The 20935-nt window shown below is 36.5% G+C and overlaps 1 pseudogene; it reads left to right on the forward strand.

Moving 5' to 3' along the window:
* The first annotated feature begins 8121 nt into the window (after positions 1-8121).
* LOC140694462 (large ribosomal subunit protein uL16-like) lies at positions 8122-8623 on the forward strand (annotated as a pseudogene).
* Positions 8624-20935: the final 12312 nt, after the last annotated feature.

Here is a 20935-nt window from a genome sequence, read left to right on the forward strand (position 1 = left end):
TAAATTTATTTATTTATTCATTTATTCCTTTACTTAAGGAGGTACTGGTAATTGAACCCAGGAACATGTGCATGCTAAGCACACACTCTATCACTGAGCTATGCCCTCTCCCTTCAGTGAAAAGTTTTATATTGAAAATTGTAGTACTGAAATAGGAGGGGAAATAATCAGATTTCATCCTATACAGATGTTAGAAGATTAACAGACTCTTGAAGAAGCAGTTTCCACGTTTATTTTCTTATACAAAATAATTATGAAATTTAAACCTGTAATTTAACCAACTTGCAGTAATTTGCATTTTTTTAATTAAATTCTGTCTTGCCCTTGGTATCACCATCAGGACAGGCATCCCAGATACATCTTTAGCAGTAGAAGAAGCCTGTCTAGGTCAAATCTAAAGGCTTAGGGAGCAAAGTGATGTTTATAAATAATTATTTTCTATCTGTAAAATGTGTTTTGTCATTAGAGTTAAATCTTTTGAAAGAGATTCTTATTTAGGAGACAAGCCTCAGAAATATATTATTTAGATTTGGAAACGTGTGGTTTGTCATGCTGGGAAGGGGTAGCAGAAAATTTGGGATGCAGCACTTGTTAGTCTCTAAGATATACAGTAAGTCAGTGGGTACAAGCAGCATGTTTTTCTTATGTGGTTTTTTAAAACTATTTTTGTTTGCTGAGATAGTGTTTGTCATTAGGATAACATTCATTTTTCCTTCCTCCCCATACTTTGTATGGGACTACTCCTTAATTAGTTTATTTATAGTTGTTTTACATTGAATAAATATAGTGAGAACATAGTTTTGATGTCTGTGCCCTGTTATTTTATTTGTTCATTAGGAGATTTAAATAGTTTTGAATTTTATTTTGTTACCTTAAAAAGAGCTAACCCTGAATATTGGTCTTTAAAAAGTCTCATAGAAAATTTTCTCTTTCCTCTTGGTTGTGTTTTAAATACTGTATTTCTAACTGTAGTTATATACATTTGAACTTTGCTCCTTCCAGAATTATAATTCAAAGCCTTTGAAAATTTTATCAAAATTACATGCAGACACTAAAAGCAGTGTGCTGAATGATGGTCTATTGAAGATTAAAAGTATCTGAATAGCTCACAGTGGAAAAGAATGCGACAATGAATATATGTATGTTCATGTATAACTGAAAAATCGTGCTCTACATTGGAAATTGACACAACATTGTAAACTAACTATAACTCAATTAAAAAAAAGAAGAAAATGCCTGAATGAAATAAATTGTGGTAAATAGGAATTTATGGCTGGTGTATAGGGAGTCAGATAATCCTGTCAAGACCTCAGGATCCTGTCTTAGGCACCTTACTGTTTTTTCACATTACCTATCTTTATTTCCCCCCACCCCCATCAACCAGGCAAACAGGTTTTATTTCTACCATGTAAGCTTGCATACTTAACAGTTTTGTAAAAAGTTTAAGGTTATAGAAAATTTATAAATAATTCTTCAAACATACATAGTAGACAGTCAAGTAAATGTGCAGTAACTTTGAATTATATCAGCTTTAAATCACACAATTCTATATAATTGGTCATAGATGCACTTATTTGCAGGCATACATGTTGGGTTTCCTTATTTTAGTGTCCTATTTCCAATATTCATACATTTTCATACTTGACCAGGCAGAATTGCATTCAAACTAGTGATGAAAAACTCAGCATAAATGTACTGTGCCTGAACCACTATTCCAGTAGTTCCCACAATTTAGCAAGAATCAGGATCGTCTGGGGGCTTGTAGGACCATAGATGCTGGTCCCCAATCCTGGTATTTGATTCAGCAGGTCTGGGGAGAGACCCAGGAGTATAATTCTTACGTGTTTACAAGTGATACTGATGGTTGGGGGCCCAGAATTTGAGAACCAAAGTACTGTACTAATGAGGCGATGCAAACCACTTATTTCAGAAGTTCAAGTACTTGTGTATAAAGATTAAGGCTTTGAACTTGTAACCTTAATTAGCAATACCCAATCTTAGATGTCAGTTTTTCGTGTTGCATTGGTTACCTGCTCCTGCTTCTTGGCTTGCACCGTTTTGGGCTATAAAGCATCAACATGAGCTTTAAAGCAACATTTATTTGGATTTGAATATTGCCTCCTAGTATCAGATTTCCGTAAAAGTACATTTGTAAAAGTCTTCTATGGCCTAGATAATGTTATTTGATTTTTAAAATATTATGAAAAATAGTGTTGCACCTGCTATAAAATGACTGAATAGCATCCGGGAGCCTTACAGGCACAGAAAAGGAAGTACTGAGTATTAAAAGAAGAAGAGAAACGCCTGAGACACTATCCCTCCCATGGAAAAGAAACATAAAGTATATTGGCCAAATGTACTGTGTCTTCTGGGATTGTTCATTTTTAACAGGCAGCTGGGGGATGCTGAATTGGTGGTCCTCAAAACTATTTTGCATAACAAAGCCCTAGAATGTCAGTGTCTAATGTTTCCGTATAAGTTTCAATTAGATTTTTAACACAGAAATAGATACAGTACTTGAACCCATAAACATTTCACTAAGGTAAAAAACACAGTAGCAAATTTTAACAGTGCCCTGGCAAATCCATACAATAAAAGTAAAAGCCATCCCAGGAGGACAGTCCGGTAGTATCCTCCATAGATGCACAGTTTGCCTTTCTTAGAAGTGAATATTAATGTGGCATTATTATGAAAACAATATTGATGTCAGCGTTTGAATGCTTAATATGTGCCCAGCATTCTTCTGTGTGCTTTGTATATATTAACTCATTCAATCCTCACCGCAGCCCTCAGAGATAAACATTGTCCATGTCCCTGTCTTACAGCTGAAGGTTTGGCACAGGGGGGCTAGACATGCCCAAGACCTCGCCTTCAGTCAGTGGTGGGCCCGGGGCTGCGGCCAGGCGGACTGGGGCTGTGGCTGGAATCCCTAACCACTATTCTATATGATAGTCCTTGTCTGTACACTTCATATATCACTTACAGACCAGTGCCTGGCACACAAGAGCTATTGAAGTGCAGGCCATTTGCAATGGATTTAATTCTACACTGTATAATTTTGGCAGAGCATGTCATTATCCATTTATGTCTGTATATATGTCTGTATATTTTTCTGCTATTAATTAGACTCCAGACTTGATTTAAATTTCCACTAGTCCTTTTTTTAATAGCTGAGTTCCCTGAAGTTCTTAGAAACTAGATGATTGCCTCAAATTATATGGCCTTGCTAGATCTCAAAATTAGCTTTTCTCACCACAGATTCAACTTTATTTTCATTCCTTTTGAAATGGATAAGGACTAAGATGTTTACTTATTTATTTATTTTTGGAATGATATTGGTTTAGACAGAGAGAGGCAGATATGCTAAATCGTATGCCCAGTTGCTGGAGGAAACAAATTGTTATATGTTCTAAAGTTTTTTACCTATAAAATTTTGAGAGTAGTATTACCTCATCCTGCTGCTTTGTGAAATTGGATCACATCACTCATAATAATGTGAAGTGTGAGAAATTGTACTGATGATGGAGCATATCAGCAGCCTTTAAGAGAAATAATGTAAACCATATTTCCTCAAACCTAAGAAGCCTTCTGTGTTAGTTTTCCATTGCTGCTTTGGCAGCTCACCTCACAGTCACCGTCCATCAGGAGTCTGGGCGTGGTTAGTAGGGTCCTGTCCTCTGAGTCTTACCAGACAGAAATCAAGGTGTCAGCCAGTGCTGCGAGCTCATCTGAGACTCACAGTCCTCTCCCAGGCTCACTTGATAGTTCACAGAATTCATTTCCTTGCATTTGTAGGAGTGGCATTCCTGTTTGCTTGCTGGCTGGGAGTCACAGACACTCCCCTAGAGGCTCCTGGAGGCCACGCTTAGGTTCCCACATGGCCTTCTGTATGCACAGCTCACAGCGTGGCTGTTTGCTATTTAAGGATACTGTTCTCATAAGTACTGATTTTTTAGGTCAGGCCAGCCTACAGTAATCTCACTAACTTAAAGTCAGCTTATTAGGGATTTTAATTACATTGATAATATCCCTTCACAGCAGCATTTAGATTACTATTTGGTTGAATAACTTTGAGAAGGTGTGTAAACCAGGGTGTTAAAATCTTGGGGGCCATCTTAGAGTTCTGCCCACTATATGATCAATTATAAGACAAATTGTTAATTTATTTGTCACTAAGGAAGAATAATGCTGGCTTAAAGTATGACAGAGTGCATTATTAGCACTTGGATATTGCCTTGTCCAAAAAAAAAAAAAAAACCAACCAAACAAACAAAAAAAATAGAATTGTGGTCATTCATCTAACCACAAATATTTGCTTCATGAATATCAAACTTAGTCCCCACTGCTGCCTTTCTGTGCTTTTTTGCAAGCATCAATTTTTGTTTTAATGCTGAATCATAGTGTAATCTTTTAAAGGATATTAAAAATTGGGTCATAAATGTGACATATGTGTACACAAAGTACACCCAATTCAGCAAAGCTTACGATGATATAAACTGTCAGTGACCAAATTTGCCCATGCCCAGGGAATGACAGCTATATTCTGACTGCCACAGGGCAAATGGTGATTGATTTTATTTATTTCCTACTTATTTTCAATCAGCTTTATTGAGATATAATATATACAGTAAAGTGCACCCATGTAGGGTTTCATTTGATAAGTTGTGACAACTGTATTCATGGAACCACTACCACAATGAAGACATTTCCATCAGCCTCAAAAGAGTCAGTTCCTTCACCCCGGGCAATTATAGATTTGGTGGTTGTTGTTGTTATTGTAGAGTAGTTAGCATTTTCTGGTATTTAAGTGAGAAAAAATGGTTATGGAGACAGTATTGTTAATTTTGGGGTTTTCTCCAGACCCCCTCATTCTTAGAGAAATAATTTCGTTTGTAGGTCTGAGGCTTATCCCTTCAGTGTGGGGGTAAAATGATTCTCCGTGAAGCTTTCTGGACACTACCGTGGGCTACCCCTGACTTCTACTTTGCCTGGGCATTGTTCACCACCGCTCGGAGCTGGCTCTCCTGCCCCACACGTGTGCGTGCGTGGCCTCCTGGCCCACTGCTCTGTTTGCTGTCTGTGTGAGGCCCAGCAACAGCAGCGGCTTTCAGCTGGGCGTTCCAAGCTCCTAAAAAATTTCACATCATTGTTGTCTGAGGCTGTTCCTCCTGTTACTTAAGGCAGTCTTACCCCCCAAGAGAGTCTCCATTTTTCTTGTTCAGATTCATAGTACAGTGTGGATCTTAGGAACTGTAAGAGATTCCCCTCCCAGTCACATCTTAGGGTTATTGCTTGTTTCATGTTGCTTGCTGTGTGCAGCGGTTTCCAGAGCAGGAAACACTCTGGGAAAAGTCACTCCTGGAGCACAAGAAAAAGGGAACCAAGGGAGGACTCATGAAGCTCTCAGAAAGCTCTTTTAGCTGCCACTTAACACAACATTGTCCAATAGAAGTATAATGCAAGCCAGATATATAGTAGCCATATAAAAAAAAAAACTAAAGAGAAACAGGTGACATTAATTTTAATCCATTTTATTTAATATATCACAATATTATTATTTCAACATGTAATCAATATGAAACTATGGAAACTTATTAATGAGATATTTTAGATTATTTTTCTAGTACTAACTCTGAGATCTGGAGTGTATTTTATACTTACACCATGTCTCAGTGTAGACCTAGCCACATGTCAAGTGCTCACTAGCTTTTGGCTGGCATATTGGACAGTGAAGATGCAGATTATGAACTTTATTTTTCCCATTAAGACAATAGTATATAGAGTCCACAAGAAATTGGCTTTAACAATGCTTGACTCTCTAATAGGTTAGGGCTTGAGTATTTCAGAATGGTTTCTATGGTTGAGATATAAAATATTTTGTTAATAAAGACAAATACATTTTTATACATTTTCCTCCTTATACAGGTAATCTTATTGTTGAAAATTTGACAAAGTCTGGGTAAGAGACTACAGATTGCCTTTATTTCTCAATCCAAAGATGGTAAGTATTGGATTCTGTTGAACTTCCTCTTTGTGAATGTTTCATTTTCAATTAAAGAGAAAAGAGATTTATTTTTGTCTTATTTCCTTGCTCCTCATATTCATATATTTATTGTTATTGACAGTCCTTTTGCCCCTTTGCTTACACTTACTCATTCAGAGTCCCAGGCTGTATTCCCCATGGGGACCCTGTGAGTGGTCCTCTGTGGAGTCTGGTTATCTGAGTGGTGCTCCCTAGATGGGCTTAACAATAGAAGCCCTGATGGCCTATTATGTACTCATTGCTAAACCAATATGGTTGCTTTCTATTTTTCTTGCCTGTAGTATTTTACACACACACACACACACACACACACACACACCCCTTTTTTGTGTTGTTGAGATCTAATTCACATACCAGAAAATTTACCATTTTGGAGTATACATTTTAGTGGGGTTTAGTATATCCATGAAGTTTTGCACCCATCACTACTATTGAATGCTTTATCATTCTCATCACCTCAGGAAGAAACCCCAATCCCATTAACAGTTCCTTCCCATCTCCCCTCTTCCCAGTTCCCTGGCAACCGCAAATCTACTTCCTATTTCTATGGATTTGCCTATTTTGGACATTTCATGTAAGTGGAATCATGTGATATATGGCCTTTTATATTTGGCATTTTCCACTTAGCATAATGTTCAATGTTCTGCTACGTTGTACCATGTATCAGTACTTCATTCTTTTAGGTTTGAATAATATTCCATTGTATGGTGATACCACATTTTGTTTATTCATTCTTCAGTTGATGGTCATTTTGGTTTTCTCTAATTTTTGGCTATTATGAATAATCTCCTAGTTTTTGTGATTACATTCATTCTTCAAAAACATTACATTCTTCATATTATCTCCCATTCTTGTCAAAACTTTCAGTGGCTCCTTATTGCTTGTACAACAAAATAGAAGATGCCTAGTTTGCATTAAAAGCCTTTGCTACTTTCGTTTCCACCCTTCTTTTCCATTGTGTTGTAATTTATTATTTCTAAAATATGTGCTACATATGAATTTAGATTATGTAAACAATATATATAATTTCATCAATTTAATTCACTTTAAAACGATCTAAATTTTTAAGGATGAAGACTTTATTTACAAACCAAAGAGTAGATTGAAGGTAGATAGATAGTCTGGAGAATTAGAACAGAGTAAAGTGAAACATTATAGAAAAACAAAAAACTTTTCTGGATTTGACCATAATGTCAAATAGAGATATTCATTTTCATACAATGTGAAAAAGCACCTTATTTGAGTCAGCCTTTGATAGGTGGAACTCATTCAAATCATTCATTTTCTGGTTAGCACGGTTATTATTTTTCTGGGGCCTCAGTTTTTCTGTTTTTTTAAAAATCCAGATAGAGTCAGTCTTTTTCTCCTTTTGACATGTCTGAAATTGTTAAAAAGGAAATATTTTTACATAAACTTAAAAATTATTTCCCGAGTATTTTCTGCATATACACATACAGATATAAATGTATAGTGGCATTTTTCTCCCATTATATGGAAAAATAGAACATAGTATATAGACAAAAAAATCACAGTATATCTTAGAAATATTTTCATAACAGTAGATTGAGGACATTCTCATTTTTTTTTTTCTTGAAGGATAATTTCTTTAAAATGTGTATCCACTTGAAATGTGATTACCTCTACTTAGAAAAAAGAGATAAGGGGATATAAATGGGAAAAAGGAAACAATGTGCAGATGTTTGGACTTTGTTTATAGGTGAAAACAATGGAAGATCAGAAAATTTAAGTAATTGCCCAGGATCATGCAACCAGCGCAGTGTCCCGATGCTAATCTAGGTGTTCCAAGTTCATGGCCTCCCTGCTGTATCCATGTTGCATTTGATGAAAAAAAGGGGAGAGAAGTCATGCCAAATTCTTTTTCAACAGAAATAATAGAATTCCAGACTTTATTTTCTGGATTAGTCCTTTAAGAAGCTTTGCATTCTGAAGCCTCTAGGTGTGCTTTTCAATCTACAAAAGGACTATTTCTGATATAAAAAAAAGTATCATGAAATGATAGTAAATAAAACACTTTAGCTCTTTCCCTTCTGCGTGCTACTGAAGATCCTGGTGTCACCATGGGCTGCCACCCCGCCTGGTGTTACCAGTACTGTAAGAACAAGCCACACCCAAAGCCATGCTTCTGCCAAGGTGTCCCTGATGCTAAGACCCGCATCTTTGACCTGGGGCGGAAGAAGGCAAAAGTGGATCGGTTTCCACTCTGTGGCCAAATGGTGTCAGATGAATATGAGCAGCTTTCCTCTGAAGGCTCCAGACAGGTATGCGGTGTGCCTTTGGAAAGCCCCAGGGCACGGTGGCCAGGATCCACATTGGCCAAGTCATCACGTCCATTCGCACCAAGCTGCAGAACAAGGAGCATGTGATTGAGGCCGTGCACAGGGCCAAGTTGAAGTTCCCTGGTCACCAGAAGATCCACATCTCAAAGAAGGGATTTACCAAGTTTAACACAAATGAATTTGAAAACATGGTGGCAGAAAGGTGGCTCATCCCAGATGGCTGTGGGGTCAACTACATCCCAAATCGTGCCCCCTGGACAAATGGCAGGCCCTGCACTCATGAGAGCCTTGGTGCTGTCCCCTCCTTCCACAAAACCACCAATAAATCCTACTTTCCTGTCAAAACAACAACAACAACAACAACACTTTATGATGAATTGAGTAAAGTACTGAAAAAGAGACCCCAATATACATAGGTATTTATCGCAGGCAGCATTTCAGATTGGTGAGGGAAAAGATGGATGATCTGAGGATTTTTTAAAAATTTATTTATTTATTATTGGTTTACATAAGTATTTTTTATTTTGGTGGGAAAGGTAACTAGGTTTCTTCATTTTTAGAGGCGGTACTGGGGGTTGCACTCTACTACTTGAGCTGTACCCTTCCCCATGCTTTGGTGACTTACGTTGCAACAAATTTCTAGTCATTTGACAAGACAACAACAACAACAACACCTGTTCTTTGCTTCAGTCTTTACATAAAAAATAATTTACAAATTAAACAAAAGATAATAAAAAAGGACTTTGTGAGGTTAGCCTTCTTACTAAATAGACTAAACTGAGTGAGTACAGCCATGAAAATTTCATTTTTTTCTTGATCACTATATTTTTGTGTGAGTTCTGTTTGTCATGGGTTTTGTCCAGCAAAAGTTCCACCATGGGAGAATGAATTTTCTCAAGACTTTATCAGGTCAAGGGAGTGAGAGGGAGCCAGAGACCGACTCCCAAGCTGCTCCAAAGCTCTTATATTTATTGCGAATATTCAAAAAAAAATCAAAGTGAAATACATCATAGGAATGAGTAAGGGGCATGTGGTATGTGCAGGGATGCGGGTCAGCAGTTTCAGATCATGAAAAACAAAAACATTATAATCTTAATTTATACTTAGAGGGTTACAATATTGATAATACAAATGGTTATTTTACGCCTCAAACAATCATGAGCAAGGTTACAGTTTTCTGAATAATTGATAATGAAACCCCAGGCCACCACAGAGTCTCCATACTATGATCAGAAATCATCTAAGCACGTGTAGCAGCCCAGCTGCCCCCAGCTGAGGGCTAAGTCAGTTTTCTGTGAGCAGGAGTGACCTACACTATCCACCTGCGCCTGGTAAGCCAAGCACGTCCTGCCGGTTAGGGCGAGGGATGAGCTATGGTTTTCCATAAGCAGAAGCAGCCCTGAGTCTATGACCTTGAACTAAGCAAAGTGAGCAAAGCATGTCTATGTCTCTGCTTTCCACGGCGAGGAGACAGTTCGCAGCAGGTCCCTGCTAGCACAGCAGCTTCAAGGCAGCTGAGCGAAGTCCCTCAGTTACGGCGGTGACTGGTACTGAGAGTTCAGTCTTTCGTGCTTTTGGACATCTTGCTTTGAAGGAGCAGTATAATGACAAATATAGAAAGCAGGGGTTTTGATTATACATTTCTTATGTGTTTACATAAAGGTGAGAATATGATTTTGTTAAACAATCATTACAATATCAAAGTTTGTTAACCCAAGCTTGTGCTCCCACAGTTTTGTATTTTCTGTAATTGCTCCTTAACGCCATCTTGGGGCAGGCTCACAGCTTTCCTGATGTGCTTTAGTTACAAAAGCTGTAGTTCTGCTCTCACCCTTACTGGGCGTGACCTGTGACAGGAGGGACCTGTCCTACTCTGTGCTCTTTCACTCCTCTCTCCCCATTGCTAGGAGTTGTACATTTATGCAGCCTTTTTTGGATTATCTGTTGAAGTAAGGTGTAGATGCCCTGTGACTCAGGAGCTGTACCTCCAGGAACTGAGCGCTGAAGATGTACTCATACAACCTTATCTGAAAGGTGAGTCCTTTAGAGATGAAATTTTTTTTTTCTGATAGAAATTCAACACAGCTGCAGCCTGTGACTTAGTGTTTACTAACAAGACAGCTGTTAAACCTACCCCAGCTCTCCTGGCACAGTGGAGGTATGTTATAATTTACCTACTGGATGTTTAACTTGTTTCCAGTGCTTTTCAGTATAAAAAATGCTGCAGTGAGTATCTTGGTGTACATGCTACACACTCATGGGTGCCGAAAGTGTCTTACCTGCTGTAGCTAGGAAAGTCTTCTGCTTTATGTTTTCCCTCCTCGTACTTCAAGGAGCACAGGAGAGCTCAGTTTAAAGTCACAGCTGATTGCCTGCAGGGGTGTGTGACTGATGGCAAGCCCTTGGCCCTTCCTGATCAGGAGATTCTGCAGATCTGGGCCTCTCAGACTGACCTGGGACAGTGGTAACAAACGCGCTATTCACTGTTGCCCACGATCAAATTCTCCACCTTCCTTTAGGGGTGTGTGTCAGTCAGGGTGCCATTAGTATTTGTTTTGGACAAGACAACCCATTGGTGAGAGAGCCCCGTGCTTTTCTGGTCCCCTACTCCACTGTGATGCCATTGTGCTACAATTGTGTATAGTTACTGACTCACAAAGCATCTTCAACTGTCATTAAGGGGGTAACACTGCAGCCAGTTTAAAACTATTATAAAAATGGCAGGAATTATAGAAGATTATTTCTGATTTTCTTGGCTTCTCTTTATCTTCTCATTCCTTTAGCAAGAAGCAATAGTAGTTTAAGTTGCTTAACTTGAATATCTGCTCTAGCACATGTCATTTTTTTTTATTATCCCAATGAAAGTCTGGGTCAACATTAATAGTTTCTTCACAGGTACAGAAATAACTTGATATGATATAAAAGCAAGAGTTTATTCTGATTTATTAGCTTTTTTTTTTTTGGTGGTTTTACTTTTTTTTTGGTCAAACTCAGGAAAAAACTACCAAATATTACAAAGATTTCCCATGTAGTCTTCATCGAGGTTCCCCAAATGTTAACAGCTTACACAGTGACAGTGTAGTTATCAAAATCAGGAAACTAACACTGATATAGTACTGTTACCTAGTCTCCAGGCTGTATTCAGTTTTCACCGGTTTTGTCTCAGTAATGTCCTCCCTCTGTCCGGGATCTGATGCAGTTGCGTTTTAGTTGTCATGTCCCCTCTTAGTTTTCTTTAATATGAAACAATTCCAAAATCTTTCTTTGTCTCTCATGACTCTTATAATTTGAAGAGTACTGGTCAGTAATTTTGTAGAATGCCCCACAATTTGGATTTGTGTGGTTTCCCCATGATTCAATGAATGTTAAACATTTTTGGTTAAGAGAACTATGCAAGTGATGTTACTAAGCTTACTAGGAGGCACGTGCTACTGATTTGTACAATTACCAGTGATGCTAATTTGTTCACTTGGTTTAGGTGATACAATCGGGCTTGTCTGCTGTAGTTGTGCTTTTCCTTTGTAATTAATAAGTGTTCTGTAGGAAAACACTTTGTGACCAGGTAATTATCTTATTTTTCATCATACTGTCTAATTTTTATTTTCATTGATGATTCTTACCTGAAATGATATTACTACTATGCTGTTTGCCAAATGGTGACTTTCTGTTTCCATCATTCCTTCTGCATTTATTAGCTGGATCTCCTATAAAGAAAAGATTTCACCACCAAGCCCATAAAAACCAGCAACACAGTGCCTTCACAGCCACCCCTCTCTCCCTCTTTGGAGACAGCCCGTATTCTATCTATGGAGTGTGTACCTACTTTTAATCTGAGCACCCAACCCCCACACCTCATGGCCTTTCTCTTGCCTTTCAATGTATCTCTCTGAATAAATCTACATTCAATCAAAAAAAAAGAAAAAAAGAAAAACTCCTTTCTTAGGTATGTGTTCAATTTTTAAATCTATATCAGAATAGCCTTGAGGATTTTTATTTTACTTATATCAAATGTACTTACAGATTCTTATTCTATGGATTCAATCCATTACCATCATTGTTTTTGTGCTATAATTATTATAGTTTGGCCCTAGGGAACCCCTTCAAGAAGGCTTCTGGCCCATCACTTTTTGAGGATTGACTGGCTTTCTAGTACCAGAGGATGTCCCAGGCTCATCTTGTGCATTCTCTGCTCTAGCCCTGGAATTAGCCATTTCACCAAGGAAGATTAGCTGTCTTTATTGAAGATTGGAATTCTTCCATGCTCTTTCCCTTATACTTGTATCTCACCATCTTTTAAAACTCTTTCCAATATAAAGCCACTTTGGAGGATGTGGGCATGTAACTGCTGTACAGAAGTTAGTTTATATCCAGTAATTCCCTTTGTAATATATTCTGTTTAGTTCCCAGCAGATTCATCTTGCACTAATTAAAGTGGGAGGATTTCTGCACAGGTTCCACTGTGCCAAATATGTTATTTCATGGAAACATGGTTGAAGATTTTCTTTGGTTTCATTGAGTATTTGATAATAACAGTTTTGAAAACTTTTCCAAGAGCTTTCTTCCAGTGCTTATAGTATAGAAATATTTATATTCTCCATATTTTTAGTATAGCGGTCTCTTTTTTTTTCTTAAGAAAATTCTTGACTTTGCTTTAAGTTCTTTCTTGGCTCACTTCCAAGAAGGTGGGTTGGCCATCTATCCAGAGTACAATTTTGATTAGGCTTTACACTATCTACAAAAGATTTCAGCCTTTTCTCCTTATTTATCATCTAAAACACAACTTTGCTCTTAATATACAGTATAAATTAGTTCCCTGTCACAAACTGTAACTTCTAATTTGCAGTCTCTAGAATGGTGGAAAAGAGAAATTATGAAGCATTATTTACAAGTCATTAGTTCCTAGACACTTGAACTTAAAACTAAGGGAGGCATTAGAACCCCATGTTCTTAGACTGAGTTGTTTTGGCACCACAGATTTCATTCATACTCTTCATTAATTTATCTGTAAATTATCCTTACTAGTGGTTCTCAAAGTGTGGTCCCCTACCACTAGTAGTGCCAGCCTCCTGTGGGAACTAGTTAGAAGCGTAGCCTTCTCGGGCAATACCCAGAGGAGGTAGTGTGGGTTAACATGCCCTCAGGTGATCCTGATGCAGGAGAAACATTGCTGTGTCCATTTCCTGTAAATTGTTTCCAATTACTGGTGGAGGTACAGAGTGCCAGTTTATCCATTTGCTGTTTTACATTATCTGTTTTTACCTAGTTTGTAGGGGTAGTGAGTTATTTTGAAGATTAACTCTCTGTTCTCTCCTCCCCTTGAATCTGGTAGCCTCAAATTTCCTTTCTGTCTCTATGAATTTGTTCATTTTAGGTATTTCATACAAGTGGAGACTCATACAATATTTGTCCCTGTTGCCTTGCTTATTTCACTTAACATCATGTTTTCCAGGTCCATCCATGTTGTAGAATGTGTGTCAGAACGTCATTCCTTTTCATAGTTGAATAATAGTCCATTGTATGTATACATCATATTTTGTTTATCCATTCATTTGTTAATGCACACGGGTTATTTTCACTTTTTGGCTGTTGTGAATAAGGCTTGCGATGAATGTTGGTGTATAAATGTGTTTTAGAGACTTTTTTCAAATCTTGTGTATATATCTAGGAATGGAATTTGAGGGTCATGGTAATTCTGTTTTTATCTTTTTTAGAAAATACCAAACTATTTTCCACAGTGTATGTATTGTTTTTATTACCACCAAATAAGCTACAGTTTCTTCATATCCTTGCCAGTGCTTATATTTTGTTTTAAAAAAAGTATTAAAATCTTAACATAATTATGGCAAAGTGGCGTCTCAGTGTGATTTGCATTTGCATTTCTCTAATGGCTGATGATGTTAAGCATTTTTTCATATGCTTTCTGGTCACTTACATGTCTCCTTTGAAGAAATGTCTATTCCAGACCATTGCCCATTTTAAAATTAACTTGTCTGTCTTTTTGTTGTTGTGTTATAAAATTCTTTATATATTTTAGATATTAAACCCTTATCAGATATATGGCTTACAAATATTTTCACCCATTAGGTAGGTTATCTTTTTACTTTATTGATAATATCTTGATGTACAAAAGGTTTATTTATTTATTTATTTTAAAGTTTTACATTTGATGAAGTCCAATTTATCTACTTTTTCTTTTGTTGCTTGTACTTTGGTGTCTAAGAGCTTACTGCCATGATCATGGCAATCCACGATCATGAAGGTTTTCCCCTGTGTTTTTGCATAACAGTTTTGTGATTTTAGCTTTTATATGTAGATTGTTGATCCATGTTGAGTTAACTTTTGTATATGGTGTGAGGCAGGGGTCAACTTCATTCTTTTATGTGTGGAAATCCAGTTGCTCCAGCACAATTGGTTGAGGAGACCTTTCTTTCTCCATTGAATGAACTTGGCACCCTAATCAAAATCACTTGAAAATAGATTTATGGCTTAATGTCTGGACTTTCAGTTCTGTTTCATTGGTGTATATGTCTATTCTTATGTACTATGTTGTTTTGAGTATACATTCCCCATGCTGTTTTATATACTTTTAAAAATCTTCTTTAGGCACTTTAAGTGCTATTTTAACTTTTTGTTCTTGATAAGACTAAAATTATGAATAACTTTAAACATTTAAAATATTGCACTTAGTAAATTATAAAGAAGTAACTTTAGTATTATGTGGTATGTACACTCCTGGGCTTCTGAGGGAAGCATGAAAATGCACAAGACTTGTTTCTGTTCTCTAACAACTTGCAACTCCATTCGTTTACTTTAAAAGTACTACACTTTTGCTTTGCCATTCTATTTATTCATGTGAGTCCACCCTTATGATGTTGTTAGTATAGTATATGAGACGCTTATCCCTGTTGCAGCAAAGTTGTAAAATTTAGATATTATAGTTTTTTTTTTTGCTGTTGTATAGTTTGTATCTTTACTTTAAGCACCTAATTTTATTACTCTTGTTATGTTTGTATAATTCATTTCTGTTATATTCTGCAACTAGTTTCCTAGAGTATGGGTCTTTTGTGTTTTAGTTTGTTATGAAAGACACTTTAAGCCATTATACTACTGAAGTTTGCCTCCTTCTGTATGGTTTTACCCATCCATCTGCAAATACGGAATCTTTCTTGGGCAAATTTATATTCTGATGCTGAGACTTTTTCACTGTGTGTTGTGCAGATAGTGAGATGGGCTATTGTAATGTGAACTTCCAGGGTAAATTTTTAGTAGTTGATAGCGATGTTCTAAAGCATGTGCTCCTCTTGCAAGAACTTAATTATGTTTATCTTTAGTTACTCTTGCCTAGAATAGCACTGTGTGTTAGAAATATAATTTGAGCCACATATGTTATTTAAACATTTCTAGTAGCCTCATTTAAAAGAGTTAAAAAGGGCTAGATATAATTTTAATGTATTTTATTTAATCTGACATATCCAGGATATTATCATTCTAACATTTAAACAATATAACAGGATTGAGATATTTTACATTTTTTTAATACTTTTTCAAGTTTTTGTAACTATGTGTTCACTTTATATTTATTAAATAATTTTTATATATATATTTTTTAAATTATCTATTTTACTGTTTTAAACCAATTCCTTGAAACCTAGTAGATCTTTTACATCTTGATTGGATCAACAAATTTTCATCAAAATGCTTGATCTTAGTTGGGACTTCAAACAATTTATGGTTGAAAATGTAGATTCACATGACTAAGTTGTTCCAAAGAAACTTATACTTTTCAATATCTGAATTAAGTGCCAAAAATTTTTCTTTTGAGTATTTTTATTTATTATGATAAAACTTGTTCATGCTTTTTTAGAATTTGAAGCAAAAATTTAAGTTTCAAATCTGTGCTACTTAAATTAAGCAAATTCACTAATTCTTGTGTCAACAGTGTTATTAACATCATTTCCTAAGAATATGGCATAAGTTGAACAACAACTTTAAACTCGATCAAAACAACAAAGTGTTCAACTATTTCTGATTATTTTTGCAGCCAATTTTTACAACACTCTGCATTGTAAATAAAATATTCTGCATATTGATTCATGTTAGGGAACAGTGTAAAATCTTTATTATCAAATCATATTATTGTAGGTTCGTCACCAGTTGTGGGTTCTGGCCAGCAGAAGTCCCACCGAAACGGGATAAATTACTCAAGACTCTGTGGAAAAGTCGAGAGAGCGAGAGGGAGTTGGGAGCCTTGAGCCTCTCAAATCTCCCACATTTATTGAGTACAGTCAAAGGAGGAATGCAGGAATTTAGTGAAGGATAGGGTGGGATCACACTGAGTACAAAGGCTTTGTTTACTGTTGGTCTTTGGCTCAAGGTCAGAAGACCCTTTTTGGTGAATCATGTTCGTGGGTGTTGAGCCTTTCAGCTTATCAGGGTGGAACATCTGAGAATCAGCTGCCTAACAACTTGGACTCAGGTGGCTATGCCTGTCTTAGGTTGCCCCCCTCAGGGGATCTTTCCCGTCATTGGCTACCCAGCCTTCTCACCTCTGAGTCTGCAGCTCTTTATCATTCCAGCCCAAGGCTGTTTTGGGGATAGAAGACTAACAGCAGGCACACCCAGCGTTTATAGCCAGGGACTTGGGTCATTGCTAAAACCTCAAGGCAGTTACTAGGCACATCTTCTTTAAGGAGATAAGCGGCTGGGATCTGTTACAATTTGTTAACCCAATCATGGGCTCCCACAATTATGAAAGCTTTCAATCTCAACATAAATGTCTGTACCTGTGTAACTAGGTCATAGGTACAATTTCTCTTTCTTTGGTACTTCAGGCCATGCTTGTCTACCTGTACTGAGATAAAAGTGAGAAAACATGAGCACTGCCATTTTTGTCTTTGATTATTGAATATTGAAAAAATACTTTCTTGATCAGCGTTAATAATACAGTAAATCTTTGTGAAATTCTTCCTCTACTCAACCATTGAGCAAGGAACACAAGATATTTAAATGTATTGTTTTCTATTTTTTCAGTAGTTTTGTAAGCTGGCTAGGATTCTGATTATTTTCAGGTACACACATCAGTTTTAACAACTTAATACATGCTACTTTTCATAGCTTTAGAATGCTGAGCACAAACATTTTTCATTCTTTTTTTTGAGGGGGAGATAATTAGGTTTGTTTGTATGTTTGTTTGTTTTGATGATGGCACTGGGGGTTGAACCCAGGACCTTGTGCATGCCAGACACACACTCTATCGCTGAGCTATACTAGCCCCCTCACAAGTCTACTCTATGTATATCATACAGTGGAGCAGAGCAATAAGAGGAATATCAGTTTCGTCTTTTAAAAGTCCAATAAGTGTAGGTTTTTAACCTAACATGGCTGGAGCTGTCTATTGAGATGGAGACTATTATTTTAATATATAGCTGAAATTCTTTGGCTGTTTAAAAGGTGAAAAATAATCCATGCTACAATTTTGATTTTTTTAAGGTACATATTTGACAATTCTCCTTAAGTTTGGAAGTTCTTTCAAACAAAATGTGTCTTAAGTTGTACTTTGGTAGTGTCTCTTGTATCACATGACTTACCTAAAGCTAAAAGAAAAGTAATTTCTCATATTTTGAATCTACTGATTTTTGATACTGTTAGACAGCTTTTCCATATGATGGACAGATGTTTGGTGGCTTAATTGAAGGCCTTCTACTTTTTCTATAATATCTGTTTTAATATTCCTCATAACTTTCTAATAAAATATCTATAATTGAAATAATTTATTTACCATCTCTCTACTTAAATATGGTTTCTTCCCTATTTCCTTCCTTCCTTCCATCCTTCCTTTCTTTCTTTCATCTCTCTCTCCCTCCCTCCCTTTCTTTTTGCAAGAATCCATGCCATTCTATAGCTCACGAGAGTAATAAGCTCAGATCCTTTAAAAATCTTTTAAAAATGTTTGTTGGACATTTAATTCTGATCTCAGGTGAATAACTTTGTTGCTTCTCTTTTGACTTAGGAAACTTCTTATGAAAATGTACTATGTATTTCCTGAAAAATGTCTCTTAATATTGTCTACATGTTGTTTAAAATATTTTTATGTAAGTAATAGTTTTTAAATTTTGCTCTACCAAAGCTAATTGTGATTATTATTCATGTTAAAGTTGGTGCATTGTTTTCTCCTAGTCTCACTTCATTGTGCCGGTGGCAGCGCTATCTTCACTGCATCTCCACTTGATTCTGCTTGGGTAGAATGCCTGTGTTTTAATTTAGAAGTTTTGTTATACCCTATCCCCTTTTGCCCAGACCAAAAAGTTAAAGAAAACAACTTAATTCAAAATACGTTAAAATTAAAAATTTCAATAATAATTAAAATTCAAATAGTATCTCTGGTTATCAGTTATGATTTACATAGGGATCACTGTAACTTGTGTACTTTGCAAAAAATTCAATAAATGATTTGCTCTATTATTACACTGATGTGTAGAGAAAAGTCATTTTAGTTGATTAGTTAGTTGATGCTGACTAGATGAAAACAATAAATGTTTCTTTTGTAGATAGATATTTTACATTGCCTCAGCTTTTAAATTTAGATAAAATTAATTATAATTAAATAAAAATTCAATTCCTCAGTAATGGTAGTCCCATTTCAAGTGTTCACTAATCACATGCAGCCAATAGTTAATGTATTGGAAATTAAACTTTGAGAGTTGGTTATATACTTGGTTAAAATATTTTGATGACTTGAGACCAAAGAGTATAGCCTTTTTAGCATTTTTTTCTTTTTTTTGATATTATTAATGTCACAGGAGCAGTACAAAGAGGGCTTATGTATGACTCAAGAAACCTGGAATGAACTGCTTAAAGCTACAGGGACACCTTGTTTTAGTTTTGCACTTTTCTTTATTGTGCTTTGCAGATATTGCATTTTTTTAAACAAATTAAAGGCTTGTGGCAACTATGTTAAGTAAGTCTGTTGGTGCCACTTTCCCAACAGCATTTGCTCACATCATGTCTCTGTGTTACATTTTAGTAATTCTTGTAATATTTCAAAAATTTTCATTATTATTATACTTGTTGTGGTAAGCTGTGATCAGTAATCTTTGATGTTACTATTGCAATTGTTTCAGGGTGCCAAAAACCACACCCATTTAAGATGTCAAACAATTGGTAAATGCTGTGTGTTCTCACTGCTCCACCAACTGGTCATTCCCCCATCTCTCTCCAGGCCTGCCTATTCCTTAATACAGAACAATATTGTAATCAGGGTAATTAAAAACCCTACAGTGGTCCCAGTGTTCAAGTGAAAATAAGAGTTGCATGTCTCTCACTTTAAATCAAAAACTAGAGACAATTAAGTGCAGTGAGGAAGACATGCTAAAGCTAAGATAGGCTGAAAACTAGGCCTCTTGTGCAAATGAGCCAAATTGTGAGCAAAGGAAAGTTCTTGAAGGAAATTAACAGTGCTACTCCAGTGAATACACAAATAATAAGAAAGTGAAACAGGATAACTGCTGATACAGAGAAAGCTTTATTGTTCTAGATAAAAAATCTAATCAGCCACAGCATTCCCTTAATCCAAAACCTAATCTAGAGCAAGGCCCTAGTTCTCTTTAATTCCCTGAAGGCTGAGAGAGGTAAGAAAGCTGCAGAAGAGAAGGCTGAAGCTAGCAGAGTTTGGCTGATGAGGTTTAAGGAAAGACACAATCTCCATAACACAAAAGTACAAGGGGAAACAATAAAGGCTGATGGAGAAAATGCAGGAAGTCTGCCTCAAGATCTCAATAAGAGAATTCATTTTGGTGTCTACACTAAACGACAGATTTTCAGTGTTGATGAAACAGCCTTATATTGGAAGATGCCATCTAGGACTTTCATTCGGGTCTAACATTGTTGGTGACTTTAAGTTGAAACCAGTACTTATTTACCATTGTGAAAACCATCAGGCCCTGAAGAATTATGTTCAGTCTGCTCTCCTGGGCTCTGTGAATGGAACAACAAAGCCCAGATGAGAGCACATCTATTGACAACATGGCTTATTGAATACTTTAAGCTCACAGTTGAGACCTCAGAAAAAAAAAAAAAGATTATTTTCAAAATATTTTTGCTCGTTGGCAATGCAACTGATCACCCAAGAGCTCTGATGGAGATTAATGTTATGTGCCTGCTAACAAAACATATGTTCTGCAGCCCATGGGAAGAGTGACTACAACGCTCAAGTCTTATTATTTAAGATATATTTTGCAAGGCTACAGCTGCCATAGGTAGAGATTCCTCTGATGAATCTGTGCCAAGTAAAGTGAAAACCTGGAAAGCGTTCCCCATTCTAGATGCCATTAAGAACATTTGTGACTTCTGGGAAGAGGTCAAAGAATCACCATTAACAAGAGTTTGAAAGACATTGATTCCAATCCTCTTGGATGACTTTTTGAGGAGTTTAAACCTCCAGTGGAGGAATGAACTACAGATGTGGTGGAAATAGCAAGAGAATGAGAATCAGCAGTGGAGCAAGAAGATGTGACTGAATTAGCTGCAATCTCAGGATAAAATGTGAATGGGTGAAGAGTTGCTCCTTATGGATGAACAAAGAAAGTGATTCTTGAGA

This window comes from Vicugna pacos, unplaced genomic scaffold (assembly GCF_048564905.1).
Source record: "Vicugna pacos unplaced genomic scaffold, VicPac4 scaffold_21, whole genome shotgun sequence".
NCBI classification, from domain to species: Eukaryota; Metazoa; Chordata; class Mammalia; order Artiodactyla; family Camelidae; genus Vicugna; species Vicugna pacos.